Source organism: Myotis daubentonii, chromosome 18 (assembly GCF_963259705.1).
Source record: "Myotis daubentonii chromosome 18, mMyoDau2.1, whole genome shotgun sequence".
In the NCBI taxonomy this organism is placed as follows: domain Eukaryota; kingdom Metazoa; phylum Chordata; class Mammalia; order Chiroptera; family Vespertilionidae; genus Myotis; species Myotis daubentonii.
In genome coordinates, this window is record NC_081857.1 from 6,819,792 (window position 1) to 6,839,817 (window position 20,026).

The window sequence follows — 20,026 nt, forward strand, 5'->3', positions numbered from 1 at the left end:
ATTGACACCACAGAAATACAAAATATATATATAAGAAAATATTATATGCCAATAAAAATGCCAACAAACTGGACAATCTGAAAGAAATTAATAAATTCCTAGAAGCATACAATCTTCCAACACTGAATAAGAAACAGAAAATATGATCAGACTGATAACTACTAACAAAATTGAATTAGTAATCAAAACAAAGAAAAGTCTGGGACCTACGCTGCACAGGCGAATTTTACCAAGCATTCAAAGAAAAATTAACACCTATCCTTCACAAACTATTCCAAAGAAGTTCAAGAGGAGGAAAGGCTCCCAAGCTTGTTTTACAAGGCCATAATTTATCCTAATTCCAAAACCAGACAAAGACACCACCAAATAACAACAACAAAACTATCGGCCAATGTCCCTAATGAACATAAAAGCAAAAATCCTCAACAAAATATTAGCAAATAAAATTCACCAATACATTAAAAAGATTATACGTCATAATCCAGTGGGATTTATTTCTGGGATAAAGGTTGGTTTAATATCCGCAAATTAATGAACGTGATATACCACATAAACAAAATGAAAGATAAAAATCATCTGACTGCCCCCTCCAGGTCTTCAAACTTCTGTGAGAAGATAACGTGTGAAAAAAAGACCTGAGTAAATTGAGGAGAGAATGGGAATGTGTCTTTGTCTTCTCTCACTTTCACCAGTTAAGTTTTCCAAATCAACTGCATTACCAAGACTATTAAGGCATTTTGACATGGGTTCCTCTAAATCTCTTCTCTTAACTCAAATCTCTCTTTTATATTAGTTTTCCTTTCTTTGCCTGTGTCCTCCCTGGGGAACAAGAGTCTGCTCCCATGGCCAGCACTAATCTCTCCATCTCTAACTAAAGAAAAGCGATGTAGTGGTGTTCTCAGCTGCATGTATACTAGTACACATTTCTGCCTCCAGGAAACACTGCCACATTCACAGAGTATAAATCTGAAACTGTTGGTGCTTCATAAAATAACACAGATAGATCTCAGTGACACATTTCAAAAGGACACATTCAGTAAAGTGTTCATTAACTCATCACTTAGGGAGCACCTACTTACGTGCCTGGTTTTAGCAGTGAAAATAGAAAGACAGCCAGGCCCTAACCGGTTTGGCTCAGTGGATAGAGCATCAGCCTGCGGACTCAAGGGTCCCAGGTTCGATTCTGGTCAAAGGCATGTACCTTGGTTGTGGGCACATCCCCAGTAGGAAGTGTGCAGGAGGCAACTGATTGATGTTTCTCTCTCATTGTTGTTTCTAACTCTCTATTCCTCTCCCTTCCTCTCTGTAAAAAATCAATAAAATATATGTTAAAAAAATAAAAATAAATCATTATTCTCCCCTTTAAAAAACAAACAAACAAAAAAACCACAGCCAGGATGCCAAATCTTCGACCAGCTGTCTCTTGTTCATATTCTTCCTAGGGCATATTAAAATTTCACAATAGATCATATTCTTTTATATTCTTACTAGGGCATATTTGTCACAAATGACACTATAGGGAAGTGCATACTTGTTCCCAAATAAAATACAGTTTCTTCTTTTGATGATCTGGGCGGGTTCACATGTCCTGTCTACAGTGTTTTTCAGCCAGTCTAACTTAAAGTCTTAGGATGACTTTTGGGCGTTTTCTATCAGGTCTACTCCAGGAATTTGACAAGCTGTTCTTTTTTTTTAATGAAATAGTAAAATGAAGAACAGATAGATGATCTTAAGTGTAAGAACCTGTCTTCCTAAGGCCCAGAGTGAAATGACTCAAGGAGCTCACTCAATGTAGGCTTTCCGCTGTGCCCATCCCAGTACTGTTGGCTTTTCCTGTGGCTGCTCCAGCCCCATTGGAAATAAGAGAAGAGGGATATAATAATTCCACTGATGACCTTCTTGACAAAACATACCTTGCCTGTTTGATCCACCTGTTGAAAGATACACCTGCTTCTCCCATCTTTTCTCTCCAACATAAACACTGAATCATAGATTCCCAAGAAACTTTAAAACAGAGGTTCTCAACCTGTGGGTCGCGACCCTTTGGGGGTCGAACGACCCTTTCACAGGGGTCACCTAAGACCATCCTGCATATCAGATATTTACATTATGATTAATAACAGTAGAAAATTACAGTTATGAAGTAGCAACAAAAATAATTTTATGGTTGGGGGACACAACATGAGGAACTGTATTTAAAGGGCCAGAAGGTTGAGAACCACTGCTTTAAAACGTCTCTAATTTTACTGTAGACTTAAATTTTTCTATTATTAGTTGTTTATCCTGCTTTTCATGACCAGCCAGAAAATAACCATATGATAAATAATTAAGAAATCAATATTACATGAAGTCCATCTTTTTCTATGTCTAATGTATCAGAATTTAAATCCAATTAGTAGTCTCGCCATTGTTGTCTGGATAGTTTTGAAAGGTTGTCTCCACTTATAGACATTACCCACGTACAAAATACAACTCCAGTCTCTTCCTCTCTCACACACAATTCTGTCCCTATTTTGAAATTATAATTTTCTGCCACAGTTTTTACTGGGAAACCATAAAAACTTTGGAAGCCATGGTTATGAGCTCTTAGGAAATCTTATTTACTTCACAACTGGATGAGTTATCTTCTATCTCCCATTTTAAAAAATGTCAAGTCTGCTACTTGTCCAAAACCTAGACATAGCACTATAAACTTTAAAGCAATTCCTTCCATTTGTAATGTGTTTGTAAGCACAATGTCTACTCTGATCCTCAAAAAGCCTTGCAAAGTGAGCAGAGCAGGAAGTACTAACACCATTTTATAGAAGAGCAGTGTGGTGCATGTTCTGGTGAATCTGCCAAACTCCAAATTCTTTCTTCAGTGTAACTGCCTTTATCCCCAATCTATATGGTCTGATCCTCAAAACCCATTTTTGTATAAATATGATCCCACTCTGGTCAAGGTTAGCTGAATCAGGAAGTATCCCAACTGGATTACTTTTATCTTCTTAATTAAAAATCTGGAACTGGGACAGAAATAGAGATTGCAGAGAGAAATGTGTAGCAGAAAAAGGAGAAAAAGATAAGAAGTGGGAGAGATGAAATGAAGCTGTCCATGTAGATGGAATTATAACATCACATTTTTTTAACAGAGTTAGCCAAGCAGGTCCTTTATTCCAGCTCCACATGCGATATGAAAGAAAGACAATCAAAGTCTAGGATGGAAAATGCCAGGATTTCTATTTAGGGGAGGTAAATCTTTGCATCGGCTTTAACGATTGAGGTTTAGCATATATTGTACTTTTTCACCCTTAAGGCCAAGTAATTGGCAACTGTCGAACCATGAATGTAAAATATTGATGACAAATTATGATAAAGTAGCCACAGAACTGTCAACAATGTTAAATCTTGGCCTCATTGGATAAAGTGCTTTTATAACGTTGTGTGTTTTTAAATATAAATACAAATGATTATGAGTCCTTAAAAAACAGATTCCCACCTCTAATAAAAGAGGGTTGTACAGCCCTACCTGGCTTGGCTCAGTGGATAGAGGGTCAGCCTGTGGACTGAAGGGTCCCAGGTTTGATTCCGGCCAAGGGCGCGTGCCTGGGTTGCAGGCTCGATCCCCAGTAGGGAGTGTGCAGGAGGCAGCCGATCCATGATTCTCTCTCATCATTGATGTTTCTATCTCTCTCACCTTCTCCCTTCCTCTGAAATCAATAAAGAAATACATACATATATATGTATATATGTACACACACACACACACACACACACACACACATATATGGTTGTACAGTAAAGCTGTAGATGGTCAGCTACAAAAATGCTTTCTTTTCTCCTGTATTGCTCTGAATGCACTTCTCAAGGCCTGTCAGTGCAGGGAAAGGTGTTGCCAGAGATTAGAGGCATCAGAGTGTGCACTTCCTGGCCTTCTGTAGAAGTCACAGGAGATGGAGTTGTGATGTCCTGCAGCCTCCATTAGCATTTAATCCTCACCCAATGAGTGAGAATATTTTTTTCATTGATTTTTTTTTTTTTAGAGGGAGTGGAAAGGATGGGGGAGGGGAAGAGAGAGAAAGAGAAAGAAACATTGATGTGTTAGAGACACATGGATTGGTTGCCTCCTACTCGTGCCCCAACCGGGGGTGGAGGATTAAACCTGCAACCAAGGTACATGGCCCCTTGACTGGGAATTGAACCTGAGACCCTTTGGTCCACGGGCCGATGCTCTAACCACTGAGCAAAACTGGCCAGGGAAAAATCGTACGGTGACCTTCTGATTCATAGGTCAACACTCAACCACTGAGCCACACCAGCCTGGCTCCATTAGCAGTTACATTATGTGGACTTTACAGTGAATGTCCTCCAAGGCCATCACTGTAGCCTCCCCTCTGACTGATCACATGATAGAGGGTGCACCTGTGAGTGCCCATTGGCTCCGACTTGGGACCTTTGGTAATAATCGCCATTCAGACCGAATGTTCATGAACATGTCCCTAGAATTTGGGAGGAAAAGAACCAGAAGAAACAGATTTGGCGAGATGGGCGACTTGGTCTGGTCTGCACAGCTGCGGCCACGTGTGTGCGGCTGGCACGGCTGTCTTTGCAGCGTAGAGGTTGGCTTCTTCCTGAAACTTGCCAATAATCTTCCTGTACCTGATTCCTTTGTTGCCAAACCAGTTGGATACCTTGGTCCAGGCATGTCATTGGATGGTCTCCTCTCCTGCTGTGCCGGATGGGTCGCTGGTGCCTACAGGGCTGGGACGCTGTGACGCGGCGCTTCCTGGCCAGCTCCTCTTCGGCTTCCTCACTGGGATGGGGTAGCTGAGTGAAAATATTCACTCAGGACTTCTGTGGCCTGTGGACTGAAGTCATGCCTCTTTCGTCCGGCATCAAGGAATCGTGATCTTAAAATCATAACTGCTTCGCAAGGCTTTGTTTGGGCTGCCTCTGAATGGAACTAAACCAACAAGACAACAAGCACCAAGAATTGCCAGCAGCCTCTAAACCACTAGAAGCCAGCAGAGAGGCATGAGATGGACCGGCCCTGTGGGGCCTTGATTTCAGACGTCCAGCCCCCAGAGCTGTGAAGAACAAAATTAAGTCACCGTGTTTGTGGCACAGGATCCCTCTTTTTATTGGGCTTAACCTTAGGTGCTTCACAGATGTTGCGTGTTTGTTACAAATCCAAGGCAAGACCCTTCACCAGCAGAAGGATTATGACTCGCTTTATTGCAAGACACACTTTATTGCGGTGGTGTGGAGCCACAATATTTCCCAGATGTGCCTGTAATTTGTTATGGCAGCCACAGGAAACTAATACAGTGATTAAAAGTATAGGTAAATGTAAAGAATGGAAAGAAATTAGAGACTGATAACTTAAGAATAAATTATGAAATATCATATGATCTCACTCATTTGCGGAATATAATGAACAACACAAACTGATGAACAAAAACAGATCCAGAGAAAGAAACGCAACAATCAGATCGTCAAACTTCAGAGGGAAGGCAGGGGAGGGTGGGGGGAAGGGAGAGAGATCAACCAAAGGACTTGTATGCATATAAGCATAACCAATGGACACAGACATCAGGGGGGTGAGGGCACGAGTGGGGGTGGAGTGGGGGTGGGGCAATGAGAGGATAAGGACACATATGTAATACCTTAATCAATAAAGAAAATTTAAAAAAAGAAAAAATATATTTTTAAAAAGAATAAATTATGATAGTTTCTTGGGTGTTTAAACCACAATGTCCACATGAAAAGGCTATGGGTGAATAGTCACTTGATCCTGAATTGGTCATTCAGCCTTTATTTAATACCTACTAAGTGCCAGGTGGGAAGCACCTGTTGAGGATACAGAGCCCAGGAGAAGGCACTTGGCCTTCAGGAGGCTCAGCACTAGTGTTGGAGTTGAGCTTTTGAAGTCTAGGCTAGTAAAGGGTAATTATTATTCTAAAGATTACTTTTACCATTTTTAAAAAAATTAATGAGGTGTGTGTGTGTGTGTGTGTGTGTGTGTGTGTGTTTTCTTTGACATGCTATGGCTTTATTTGGGAAAAAAATAAACATCTTTTTTTTCCTTTCTCATTAACACCAACATATATCTGCTCTTCCCCCACCCCAGTCAGCCCAAAAAAGAAACAGTAAGATGTTTCTTACTCTGGAAGCTTCTTGGTGCAGGAAAGAGAAAAGCAGCACTTTTTTGCATACGTTTCAGAACCAGAAGGCTTTGTGTTTGAAAAACTGAGCCCACTCAGGAAACTAGGACAGTGGGTCCCCAAGTGGGAACAGGTGGATACTGTGGCTTTAAGGGAGAGTTGGTGGCACAGCTCTAAGGCAGCTTAATTTCCATAAAGAAGAGAGGATTCCATGAATTGAAAGCGCTTGGTATTATGGAAATCTGTATGCTTCTCATAAACAACACCCCATAAATAGATTTCAGCGGGAAAACAGTTGTCTGAACACCCATGGAGACTAAAGCCTCTCAAAAGAACCAGTTTCATATTGTTTTGAAATTAGAATATCTAAGGGCATCGTTTATTTGTTGCTTGCTAAAAGGAGAAAAAGTAGATCATGGGACATAAAAGGTTTTCTTCCCCTCCTCCTTCTCTTTCACTAAAAAAGAATAACCTGTATGATTTACAGAGCAATGAGTCAGATTAACATACAGCTGATAGTTCATTTTCAATTTTTAAAAATACATTTTATTGATTTTGGAGAGGAAGGGAGAGGGAGAGAGAGATAGAAACATCAATGATGAGAGAGAATCATTGATTGGCTATCTCCTGCAGGCGCCCCCAACTGGGGATTGAGCCTGCAACCTGAGCATGTGCCCTGACCAGGAATTGAACCGTGACCTCCTGGTTCATAGGTTGACACTCAACCACTGAGCCACACCAGTTAGGCCATTTTCAATTTTGATGAAAAATTCAGTTTTCTATCATGTAAAATGTGTAATGCATTTTAATACATAAAATAAACAATGTAGGTGTTTAAATGCTCCCAGGTGATGGTCCCATCTGAGGGGAATTTACATAACTTATATAGAAGTTAGGTATTTAATGAAAAAATGTTCTAGAAGGAATTGGTGGCAAATGGCTCCAGAAGAACCTGGGAATATCTCAGTAAGTGTCTTGCTTCTTCTTAACAAACAGAACCTGAAACACAGCCTCCATACACCTAAGTTCCCTGCTCCTTCAGCGCTGTGTGCTCATAAAGTTGCCGAATTGCAAGGTCCCACCTCTTCTCATTTCCCTTAACTAAGAAAAGAAACAGCCAGCTCTGCATGTTGCAAATACAGACAATGGGACACAATAGGACCATTTCTTCCTGGGTTTTCTTCATGCTGAGTCATACTTTAAACATTTCTCTGATCATGGCTTAACTGAAAGATTGTAATATTATAACTTCTACCCGTAGGGCTCCCCATAGCCCCGCTGGCCAAGAAGGTGTACAACTTGAAACTGACTCCCGGGTGTAGGCATGAGACCTTTTGATCACTGTCCAAATCTTAGCCTCTTCCCACTTTCCTGACCTGCAGAAGACTTGAGTCCCAGCACAATCCAGTGGTGGGAAAGGAACGGACGTTGCAACTTTTCATTGGCTGCCATGAGTGGGAAGTTGGTAAGAGCGTTAATTTGATTTATAAAACATAAATGTGGCATTTATTGTCCTAGAGGTAGGTGAATTGATTTAAGCCTGTTACTGTGGCATGTGGAGAATCTATGCTTAAGAAGGGTCTGTGTGTTTTATTACTCAAAATATAGGGTAATTTGAGGAAAGTCTGAACAATATTGACTAAAGATGCATCTTTTAATCTTTTGCAATGAATTATTCATTATATTTAACTTAAAAAGATTAAACTCCACATGATCTGTCCATACTTTAAAAAATGTGATCTGCTATCAGTCTGTAAATTCTCTTTTCTTTAGATCTTCTAAGAGTGCACGTGTAACCCATACTTCCTCAGTCACCAAATTAATAAAGAAAACCCACTGGTACCCTAGCCACTCATACTAAGCTGAGTTTTTACCCTGGTAATTGCTGTCACCCCTAGTTCTTCTAGACACTCTCTCTTCCCAAAAGCCCCTGGAGCAGCTCGTCATCTCTGTGTGTCATGGTGGCAAGTGCTGGTCACTCCCAGGTCACCAGCTGAGTCCCTCAGGGCCTTGAGCTTAATTAAAAGTTGGTTTTCCTGCTGATTCTCTCCTTCTGGTTGCTGAAAACACAATCCTGCAGACTCAGTGCTGTAAAATGCCCTATTTGCCTTTATTGCTGCTTCTGCTACTCTCTTTCCCCATCACCCCAACAGACCTAACTCTTATCTAGGAACTGGATCTCAAAATATCCAAGGTGGATCCCACTCCACCTGACCAAGTCCCAGTAGAATGCTGCTGGTCCCTTTGGTCAGGTTTAGAAAATGCGTTTATTACAAAAATAATAGTTGCTTTAAACACAATAAAGTCCTGAGAAGTTTCTGTTGCCCTGCCTTTAAAAAAAATGTTTTTTTATTGATTTTAGAGAGAGGAAGAGAGAGAGAGAGAGAGAGAAACATCAATGATGAGAGAGAATCATCAATCAGCTGCCTCCTGCAGGTCCCCTACTGGGGATCGAGCCTGAAACCCAGGCACGTTCCCCAACCAGAAATCAAACCATGACCTCCTGGTTCACAGGTTGACACTAAGCGACTGAGCCACACTGGCCGGGCTGCCCACCCTTTTAAAAAATATTTATTGAGCACCTAGGGTCCTATTAGTAAAATAAAATTTGCTGTGCATATTTTTGTTATGACCAATGTATAAAATGCACAAAGTCCCTGCTATATTTTTTTTAGCAAGTGGATATAGACAATAAATAAGTAGCAAATCTATAACAATAGAAGCATAATATGCTAATTAGACTGATGTCCTCCCAGACAACCTTCCGGTCTGTGAGGGAAGCCTGGGTCCTGGGTGCCAGAGGGAAGCCAGTGCCGGAAGCCGGGGGAAGGAAGGCCTACTCTTGCACGAATTTCGTGCATCGGGCCTCTAGTAAATACATAATATATTAGATCAGCAGTTCTCAACCTGTGGGTCACGACCCCTTTGGGGGTCGAACGACCCTTTCACAGGGGTCACCTAAGACCATCCTGCATATCAGATATTTACATGACGATTCATAACAGTAGCAAAATTACAGTTATGAAGTAGCAACGGAAATAATTTTATGGTTGGGGGTCACAACATGAGGAACTGTATTTAAAGGGCCAGAAGGTTGAGAACCACTGTATTAGATGGTAATGAATGCTTAGGAGGAAAACAAAGTAAGGCAAAGGAGATAAGAACGTGCTAAGGTGAGGGGGGTTCCTATTTCACAGGGGATAGTTTAGAAAGGCATTACTAGTAGAGACGATAGAGAAAATATTCCGAAGACCTTATGGCAGAACTGTGCTTGGACATGTTGGAGGGAAAGCAAAGAGTAGACAGTAAATAGACTAGGGCAGTGGTCCTCAAACTTGGTTGTACATTGGAATCACCTGTGGAGTTTCAGAAACAAACAAACTGATACCTGTGTCCACCCCTTGAAACTGTGATGTAATTGGTCTGTCGGCCTGGCCTGCCATCAAGAATTTTTAAAAACTTGCCCAAGAGAGAGAGATAATAAAGGTCACTACATAATACTAAAGGGATCAATCCAACAAGAGAACATAAGTCTGGTAGACATATATGCACCCAATGATAGGAGCACCTAAATATATATTTTTTTAAAAACACAAAACTTCTGGAGGACTTTAAGGGATTGACAGCAATATAATCATAGCAGGGACTTTAAAATCCTGATGACTTCTCTGGGTAGATTTTCCAGACACAAAATTAACATGACTCTAAGTGATACACTGAATCAGATGGATTTAATTGACAGTTATAGAACATTTCACCCCAAAGCTGCAGAATATACATTCTCAAGTGTACATGAGTCATTCTCAAAGATAGATGTTTGAACCCAAAACAAGTCTCTATAAGTTCAAGAAGACTGAAATCATATCAAGCATCTTCTCAGATCACAATGGAATATTTACAATAGCTAAGATCTGAAAACAGGCCAAGTGCCAGCATCAGTAGATGAGTGGATAAAAAAAAAAAAAGCTGTGGTATATTTACACCAGGGAATACTATGCATCTGCATAAAACAAGGATCTCCTACCCTTTGAGACAGCATGGAAGGACCTGGTGAGTATCATGCTAGGCAAAATAGTCAGAGAAAGACAAGTATCACATGATCTCACTAATATGTGGAATCTAATGAACAAAATAAATTGATGAACAAAATAGATCCAGAGACATAGAAGCATAGAACAGACTGCAGAACCTCAGAGGGAAGGTGAGGGTGAGGGGCGGGGAAAGGTGGGGGGAGGAAGAGATCAACTGAAGAACTTGTATGCACATGTGCATAAGCCATGGACACAGACAATACGGTGGCGAAAGCCTGGGTCTGGGGGGCGGGGGGAGGACGGGGAGTTGGGCTAGAAGGGGTCAGTGGGGGAAGGGAGAGGGGAAGGGGACATATGTAATACTTTCAACAATACAGATTTAAAAACAAGAACAAAAAAACACTTGTCCAAGAGATTGTAATGTGCAAGAGCGTTTGAAGTATGGAAATGTGGTAAGGTTGCTTAGCACTGCTTTAGCCCATAGAGGCTCATAGGCATAGAGTGAGATGAATCAGAGTGGTTGTGTTCTCCAATCAGTTCTGCGGCATGTACTAGATGTAAAGTGGTCTGAAAGTCAGATTTAACTGGACTTGAAGTGAGTGCAGTGAAGACAGATATAAACAAGAAAGTTGAGAGTATGCAAGCAGGTGATTATAATCAGGGACCAAGGAATCTAAGTGGGTAAGGAGAGATGTTAAAAATGGAGGGGAGTAGGGAACAGTGTTATGATCAATGAACCTATTCTACTTCCAATTACTTTTTTTTTAATCACACCATCAAGCACTTCTTTAATACCAGCTGAGTGTCCTACAAATTCAACTCAATTCTGACACTGTCTACCTGGAGATAGCATCAGACTCCACAGGCTAAGGTTCAGTCCCACGAGACTGCCCTCCACTTCAAGTGTCTAGGCTAGTGGTCGGCAAACTCATTAGTCAACAGAACCAAATATCAACAGTACAACGACTGAAATTTCTTTTGAGAGCTAAATTTTTTAAACTTAAACTATATAGGTAGGTACATTGTTATTAACTTAATTAGGGTACTGCTAAGGCTTAGGAAGAGCCACACTCAAGGGGCCAAAGAGCCGCATGTGGCTCGCGAGCCGCAGTTTGCCGACCACGGGTCTAGGCTGTCACCTGTCTTTCTGACCACCCAGCTATAGACCAGAGGTTCCAATGACCCCCTCCTCGGGTCAACTAATTTGCTAGAGTGGGTCACAGAATTCAGAGGAAAATTCAATTTACGAGAGTACCAGTTTATTATAAAAGACAGTAACGCAGGAACAGCCAGATGGAAAAGATGCTCAGGGCAAGCTATGGGGAAAGGGCACTAAGCACCAGCTTAACTCGCCAGCCAGTGAGTCAGACAACATGGAAGCAGATCCCCCAGCCCTGGCCAAGCCCTCAGGTGAGCCCAGGCCAACACCTTGACCTCGTGAGAGACTGAACTAGAACCACCCAGCACAGCCACACCCACGGTCCCGTCCCACAGAAACCAGACAAGATTATAAATATTTATTGTTGTCTTAAGCTGATAAGTTTTAGGGTAAATTTGTTATGCATTACTAGATGGCTAATATGTTATGTTTGAGCTTTGATGCCAGACTGTAGTTAAATATTTTTAATAGAAAATTTTCCTCATCCGCTTTCTGGGCATGTCACATTATCTCCTACATCTTCTAAAACTGTATGAATAACAATTTAGGAACAGGATGGAGATGGGGTGGTAGTACAGATCTCTCCTGATGTAAGCCGTGCTCAGATAGCAGAAGGTTTGTCATTGTTGTTTATAACATCCCTCAAAGCATGGAAAAGAAAAGGATTTCTTAGTGTAGCAGTATTCAGGACTTTTGCTAAGAGGTAGTCACTCTTGGCAGTATAAAATTCTGACTGTCTATAGATGTTTGACCCTGAGGCCATATTGTCCATGGCTTCTGTTTTGTTGTTTTTATTTCTACTACAATTCATTGAATTTTTCTTTCAAGCTACAAAGGCAGTATCCACTTTTTGCAACAATAAAACAACTGCCAGTGTGTAAAGAAAAAGCCAACAATCTTCTATTTTCCTCATTCCCAAGGCAATCAATGTTAATGGCTTATTCTGTATCCTGTTATCCCCTTTCTCTATGCTCACAAATAAAAATCAAGCTACAGTATATCTAGCCCGGCCAACGTGGCTCAGTGGTTGAGCGTCGACCTATGAACCAGGAGGTCATGGTTCCATTCCCGGTCACATACCCGGGTTGCAGGCTTCATCCCCAGTGTGGGTTGTGCAGGAGGCAGCCAGTAAATGATTCTCTCTCATCATTGATCTCTCTCTCTCTCTCTCTATCTCTCTCTCTCTCCCTCTTTCCTCCTCCTCCTCCTCCTCTCCTCTCTGAAATCAATAAAAATATATTTTTTAAAAGATACGGTATATCTAAAGTTTGGTTTTCCACTGTTTCAGTTATCCATGGTCAACCACCATCCAAAGATATTAAATGGGAAATTCCAGAAATAAATAATTCATAAGTTTTCAATTGCATGCCATTCTGAGTAGCATGATGAGGTCTCATGTGGTCCCACCCAGGCCTTGAGTCATCATCACTTTGTCCAGTGTATCTGCTTCACTTCATCTCATTTTGTAGGCATTGCATTATTTGACATCATCACAAGATGGGACGAGTACAGTACAATAAGTTATTTTGAGAGATCATATTCACATAACTTTTATTACAATATATTGTTCTAACTCTTCAATTATTTTATTATTGTTGTTAATCTTTCACTGTGCCTAATTTATAAATAAAACTTTATCATAGATGTGTATGTATAGGAGATAACCTGATATATATAGGATTTTTTACTATTTGTGGTTTCAGGCATCCACTGTGGGTCTTGGATAATATCCCCCAGAGATTAGGGGGGACTACTGTACTTGGGGTTTTTTGTTTATTTTATTTTTACATGTCCTACACCACATGCATTACTCTGCAATATTCATTTTTTACTTAAAACATGATACAGGTGTCACTTCATATTAATACAAATAGAACTAACTCATTGCATAATATTCCATGGTATGAATGGACTGTAATTTATTCAACCATTCTCCTATTGACAATTAAATTACTTAAGATTAAAATATAGTGTAATAACTAGCTTTTCAAATATATATTTTACTTCCTGGGACCTATATGTCTTTAGACCTTATTCCTCAGTGATTTATGAGTCAATGAGTGTTTCTTATTAATTTTATAATGATGTTCAGGCTAGTCGATAAAAATGTTTGTAGCCTTCCACAGCTGTACCACCAATGTAGAGAAGTTCCTGTGTCTTCGTATTCTTGCTAGTGCTAATGAGTTATTCTGAAATTTGGGGTAACGATGATATCCCAATATTGTTTTGGCTTGCATATCCCTATTAGTCATGTTTAATATATTTTCATCTGTTTTGGACATTGGCCATTATTTTTGTCTTCTACAAGATTTTCTGGAAAAGATAACAAGAGAAGATGGATGTTTTATTTTGTTTTGTTCTGTGCATTTTTAAATTAACAGACTGTCGTAAATGTTTCCCTCCACGTCCCCCGCGGTTCAGGGTTCAATATCTGGAAGAGGAGCCGCACACAAATGAAATAGAAAAGACAAGAGATAATTTGGAAATATTGGGGGACCAGGCGGGTAAGTCCAACTCAAGAGGAAGGACTTTCACCCGAGCTCAGGCCGCACTGACCTTTTATAGACAGAGGTAAACAAGGCAGTGGTTACCATAGTCACACAGTTCTTGTGAGTTTCACCTGTTTTGATCATGTTTACACTCCCTGCACTTCCCCTCAGCCCATTAGCTTCCCAGGTAAGATCTGGGGAGTGTTATAAGGTCAAGCCTAATTATGCTAAGAGGACTGAGCCCTCTAAGCTGGGACTTGTTTGTGACTTTGCCAGCAGGTCAGTCCGCGGCTCAACCCTATATCAGTTTCCCACAACAGACTTTGGTGTTTAGAGCAGTTTTAGGTTCACAGCAAAGTTAAGCAGATAATACAGAAAGTTCCCACATATCTCCACCTCCTCACACGTATTATACTGTGCTCACCCATCTTGTGATGATGTCAAAATGAGATGAAGTGAACCATCAACACTTATTACAATCCATGAACCAACTCAATACATCATTACCAACCAAAGTCTATGGTTTACATTAGGGATCTCCCTTTGTGTTGTACACAAAATTTTGACAAATTTCTAATAACATGTATCCATGATTATAGAATCATACAGAATAGTTTCACTGCCCTAAATAAAATCACCTGTGCTCCACTTATTGCTTGCTTCCTTCTTTCCTTCCTTTCTTCCTTTCTTCCTTCCTTCCTTCCTTCCTTCCTTCCTTCCTTCCTTCCTTCCTTCCTTCCTCATAACCCTTGTTTATATATATATATGTGTGTATATATATATATATATATATACATATATATATATATATATATACTAGAGGCCCAGTGCACAAAAATTTGTGCACTCCGGGGGGGTCCCTCAGCCCGGCCTGTGCCATCTCACAGTCTGGGACCCCTCGGGGGATGACCACCTGCTGGCTTAGGCCCGCTCCCTGGGGGATTGGGCCTAAGCTGGCAGTCAGACATCCCTCTGGCAGCCTGGCAGTCCTCAGGGGATGTCCACTTGCCAGCAGAAAGCAGCCCTAAGGTGCAGTCAGACATCCTTAGCACTGCTGAGGAGGCAGGAGAGGCTCCCATCACCACTGCTGTACTGGCAGCCATCAGCCTGGCTTGTGGGAGCACACTGACCACCAGGGGGCAGCTCCTGAATTGAGCATCTGCGTGGTCAGTGTGTGTCATAGTGACCAGTCATTCCCAGTCGTTCTGCTGTTAGGGTCAATTTGCATATTACCCTTTTATTATATAGGAGTGCCTGGCCAGCCTGGGTGAGGGGCTGATGGCTGTTTGCAGGCTGGCCACAGCCTCTTCAGGGTGGGGGTCCCCGCTGGGGTGCCTGGCCAGCCTGGTTGAGGGGCTGATGGCTGTTTTCAGGCTGGCCAAGCCCCCCAGCAGGGACCCTCACCCCATGAGGGTGTGGCCAGCCTAGGTGAGGGGCTGATGGCTGTTTGCAGGCTGGCCAAGCCCCCCAGTGGGGACCCTCACCCCATGAGGGTGTGGCCAGCCTGGGCGAGGGGCTGATGGTTGTTTGCAGGCTGGCGAGGCCCCTCCCCACCCAAGCTCCCAGTGGAGGCTGGCTGGAAGCAGGTATCTGGGATTTATTTGTCTTCTATAATTGAAATTTTGTTGCCATGAGCAGAGGCCACAGCCGGCTCAGGGCAGGCGGGAAGCTTGGCTTCCTCCATCGCCCAGGCAACCAAGCCTCCTGCTTGCTCCAGCTAGGTGGTTGCCGGCCGCCATCTTGGTTGGGTTAATTTGCATATAGTCACTCTGATTGGCTGGTGGATATGGCTTGGGGCGTAGCAAAGGTACGGTCAATTAGCATCTTTGTCTTTTATTAGTGTATATATATATATGTAAGTGTTCTAACACACTTTTAAGAGAAAGTTAAGTTCTTTCTAAAATAGAAAAACAGACGTAGTGGAGGTGGCTCCCAGGGCCTCAGTCTGTGCTCCCCAATTGAATGGTGCTACTGGTTGGACTCCATGTTCTGGTGGGACCACAGGAAGGGTTTCATGCTGAGCCCTGCAATCAGGCAGGACCAGAGGCTGCATCCCGAAGTCGGTGGGACCACAGGCTGGGCTTGGCAGTCAGGTAGGTCACTGGCTATGCTCCCCTGTTGGGCTAATCTCTCTGGCCAGACAGGGCCTCCAGTGGTATCTTGCAGTTGTGTGTAGATGGAGACTATTTGCAATGTTTGGGACCATAGCTTATGCTCCATGGTTGAGTGGGTTCATGAGCTGGGCTCCCTACCTGGGTGAGATCACAAATTGTGTTCAGCAACAGGACAGGGACATAGGCTGGGCTTCTAGGCGGCCCAGGGTCACTGTTTAGATGTCCTGGTTATGTGGGAGGAGAGGCTGTGCTCAGGGGTTGACTGCTGACTTTGCTCTCTGCCCAAGCAAGGCTGTAAGATGGGCTGCGTAGCTGCCTGGGTGCTCTGGCCAGGCTTCCTACTCTGGTGGGACTAGAAGCTATGTTCAGCAGTTACAAAGAACGGCAGATTGCTTCCCTGCCCGGGTGTGGTCACAGAACAGGCTCTATGGCCAATAGAGGCCATTTGCTAGAGTTCCCAAATCTGGCAAAACTGCCAACTGACTCCATGGACAGATGGAGTCACTTGCTGGGCTCTGCAGAGCCACTGGCTAGGATCTCTGCTAGGGCACCACCACAAGCAGGAATACAGAACATCAAGCTATGAGCACTGGTTGCTATACAACTTATTACATTAGTTATATTCTGGAAACTTGCTAAATTTGCTTTTATAATTCTAGTACACTTTCTATTGATTTTTAAATTTTTTGTACATATATAAGCAGATCCCATATGAATAAAGACAATTTAATTTCTTCATAATCTTAAAGCCTTTAATTATTTTTTTTTTACCTTGTTGCACCAGTTAGAACCAGCAGGACAGCACTGAATACAAGCGATAAAAGAAGGTTACTTTGCCTTACTCTTGTTCTAAGACAAAACATTCACCCTTTTACTGTTAATTATAGTGACAGCTGTCAGTTGAAAACATTCCCTTCCATTGCCAGGTTGCCAAGAGATTTTTCATTAATGGGGGCTAAATTTTTACGATTTTCCCCTGAATCAATCAAGTAATCATACGATTTTTCTTCTTTATTATATACTAGGAGCCCAGTGTGATTCGAAATCGTGCGGCGCCGCCCACCCTCGAGTCGCCTCGGGATATTTTCCCATTGATTTTTAGAGAGCATGGAAGAGAGAGGGAAAGACAGAGAAACACCACTGTGAGAGGGACTCATCGATTGGTTGCCTCCTGCATGAGCCCTGACCTGGGCCCACAGCATAGCAGCCCCTGCTGATCAGGACCTCCCCCTGCGCAGGCGCGCAGAGGCCCCAACGCTGTGTGCGCAACCTCCTCCTGTCCAGTCGACCTGTTATGGCATCCCAGCCTAATTTGCATATTACCTCTTTTTATATATATAGACTGGAGGCCCGATGCATGAAATTCATGCAAGGGGCTCAGCCCTCGCAGCCACTGCGGCTTGCCTCGGCCCTTGCAGCCCCAGTTTCGTCCAGAAGGTCATTCGGCTGTCCAGTCTAATTAGCATATTATGCTTTTATTATTATAGATATGGTGAATTTTTTTCCTTTTTAAATTAAATTTACTGGGGTGACATTGGTTAATATGATCACATAGGTTTCAGGTGTGGGTTTCTGTGTTACAAGATCTGTATATTGTACTGTGTGCCCACCACCCAACATCAAATCTTCTCCTACCACCTCTATATGGTGAATTTTATTAACTGATTTTCAAATGTTAAACCTTTACTTCTCGACCTTTTGGCTAAGATCAAGTGTAGTAACCAAATGTGAAACCAACCTTTTATTTCTTTAAAAAACTTACTTATTCATAATATATGATTCACTTTATAAATTGTTGAATTATATTTACTAGCATTGTCTTAATGATTTTGCATTTATATTTGTGAGGGATATTTTTCTTTAGTGTGTGTGTGTGTGTGTGTGTGTGTGTGTGTGTGTGTGCGCGCGCGCGTGCTATATATAAAGACTGCATCTGATTTTAGATTTGAATAAAGCTAATCTCAAAAAGTAAAGTGGAACTATTCTCTCTTTTTAATCTGAAATTTTGTGAAGAATTCGTACAAATTCTTCCTTAAGTCTGTAGTAGAATTTCCCTGTGGTGCTATTGTCAAAGCCTGTAGTATTCTTTTTCTGGGAAAATTTAATTTAATAAATTTAATAGATATAGGAACATTCAGATTTTCTTAGGTCAAATTTGTTCATATGTAACTTTCAAAGATTTTATTAACTTCATGTAAGTGGTAGAATTGACACAAATTTCCTCATAATGTTCTTTTTAAAAAAATCTTTTAATATTTACAGAATCTGTAGTAATATTTTCTTTTTAATTGCATCTTCTTTTCTGTCTTAGTCTGATTAGAAGTCTATCAAATTTATTAATTTTTAAAAGTACTTTGGTTTTATTGATTTTATTTGGCTGTTTTATATTTCATTGATTTCAGTTTTCATCTACATTATTTACTGTCATCTATTTATTTTTGGCTTTAATTTCTTTCTCTCTTTTTTTAGGGCCTTAAAGTGGAAGCTATCATTGAACTTAGACCTTTCTTTTTTTTACAAATACAAGCATTCAAAGCCATAAGATTCTTTTTTTTTTAATAATATTTTTTTTTCTTGAAGTATTACTAAGAGTATTACATATGTCTCCTTTCCCCCCCCCCTTGACATTTCCCCGGCCCCCCCTACCCCCTAGTGTCTTGTGGCCATTGGTTATTCTTATATGCATGCATATAAGTCCTTCAGTTGATCTCTTAACCTCCCCCCCCCCTCTTAGACCCTCTCCAGGCATCCCACTGTAGTTTGACAGTCTGTTCAATGCTGCTCTGCCTCTGCATCTACCCCTGTTCATCAGTCTATACTGGTCCCCATTATCTGTCCCAACCTCACTGGAGCTGTCCCAACTTCACCGGGGCCATTTCATCCTCACCAGGGCTGTCTTGACCTCACAGGGACCATCCCGACCTCACCAGGGCTATTCCTACCTCACCGGGGCCGTCTCGACCTTGCTGGTGCCGTACATCGCCAGGGCCGTTTCGGCCTCACCGGGACCATCCCAACCTCACCGGGGCCATCTCGGCCTCACCGGGGCTGTTTCAACCTCCCCCGGGCCATTCCGACTTCACCGGAGCCATAAGATTCTAAGAACTGCTTTAGCTCTATTAAATGAGATTTCATATCTTTCATTTTCATTCAGTTCTTAACATGTAACAATTATTCCTATGATTTCTTCTTTGACCTATGTGATATTCAGAAGTGTGTTGTTTAATTCCCAAATATTTGTGGGTTTTTTATGTATGTACATTTCTGTAATTTATTTCTAATTTAATTTCATTATGGCCATAGAAGATATACAATATGATTTTAATCTTCCAAAATTCATTAAGACTTGTTTTAAAGCCTAGAAAATGATCTATTTGGGCAAATGTTTCATTAATATCTGGAAAGAATGCATTATGATGTTTTTAGATGCTGTGTTATGTAAAAATCAATTAGTTCAAATTTATTGAAACTGTACTTCTAGTCCTTTATATTTTTACTGATTTTTTTGTCTACTTGTTAACAATCATTATTGTGAGAGAACTACTGAAACCTTCTAGTATAATTGTGGGTTTGTCTATTCTACTTTCAGTTCTGCCAGTTTTTGTGAGTTCTGAAGCTTTGTTATTAAGTGTGTAAACATTTAAGATTAGATTGCCCCTTTATAATTGTGAAATAACCCTCTTTTATCTGGTAATAAATCTCATATATTTCACTTTAACATAGTCACTGTAGTGTTTGTATGTTTGGTGTTTGCACCGTATATACTTTTCTATCCTTTTACTTTTTATCTATCTTTCTCTTTGTATTTTAAGAGTGCCTCCTATAGAAAGTATACAGTTAAGTCTTGCTTTCTTTCTCTCTGACAAACTCCACTTTAATTCTCATGTTCACAGCAATTAGCCCAATACAGTTGGGCTTACTCTACCATTTTACTATTTATTCTATTTGACCCTTCTTCTCTTTGTTCCATTTTCCCTCTTACCTGACTTATTTGCTTTAACCAAGTATGTTTTATGATTTCACTTTCTCTCTAATATTGGCTTATTAACTATACTTACTTGTTTTAATTTTTAATAGTCACTCAGAGGTT

General features: G+C 41.2%; 1 pseudogene; it reads right to left on the bottom strand.

Annotated features, from left to right (window-relative positions):
* Positions 1–3,853: 3,853 nt before the first annotated feature.
* LOC132221077 (pre-B-cell leukemia transcription factor 3-like) lies at positions 3,854–18,916 on the bottom strand (annotated as a pseudogene).
* Positions 18,917–20,026: the final 1,110 nt, after the last annotated feature.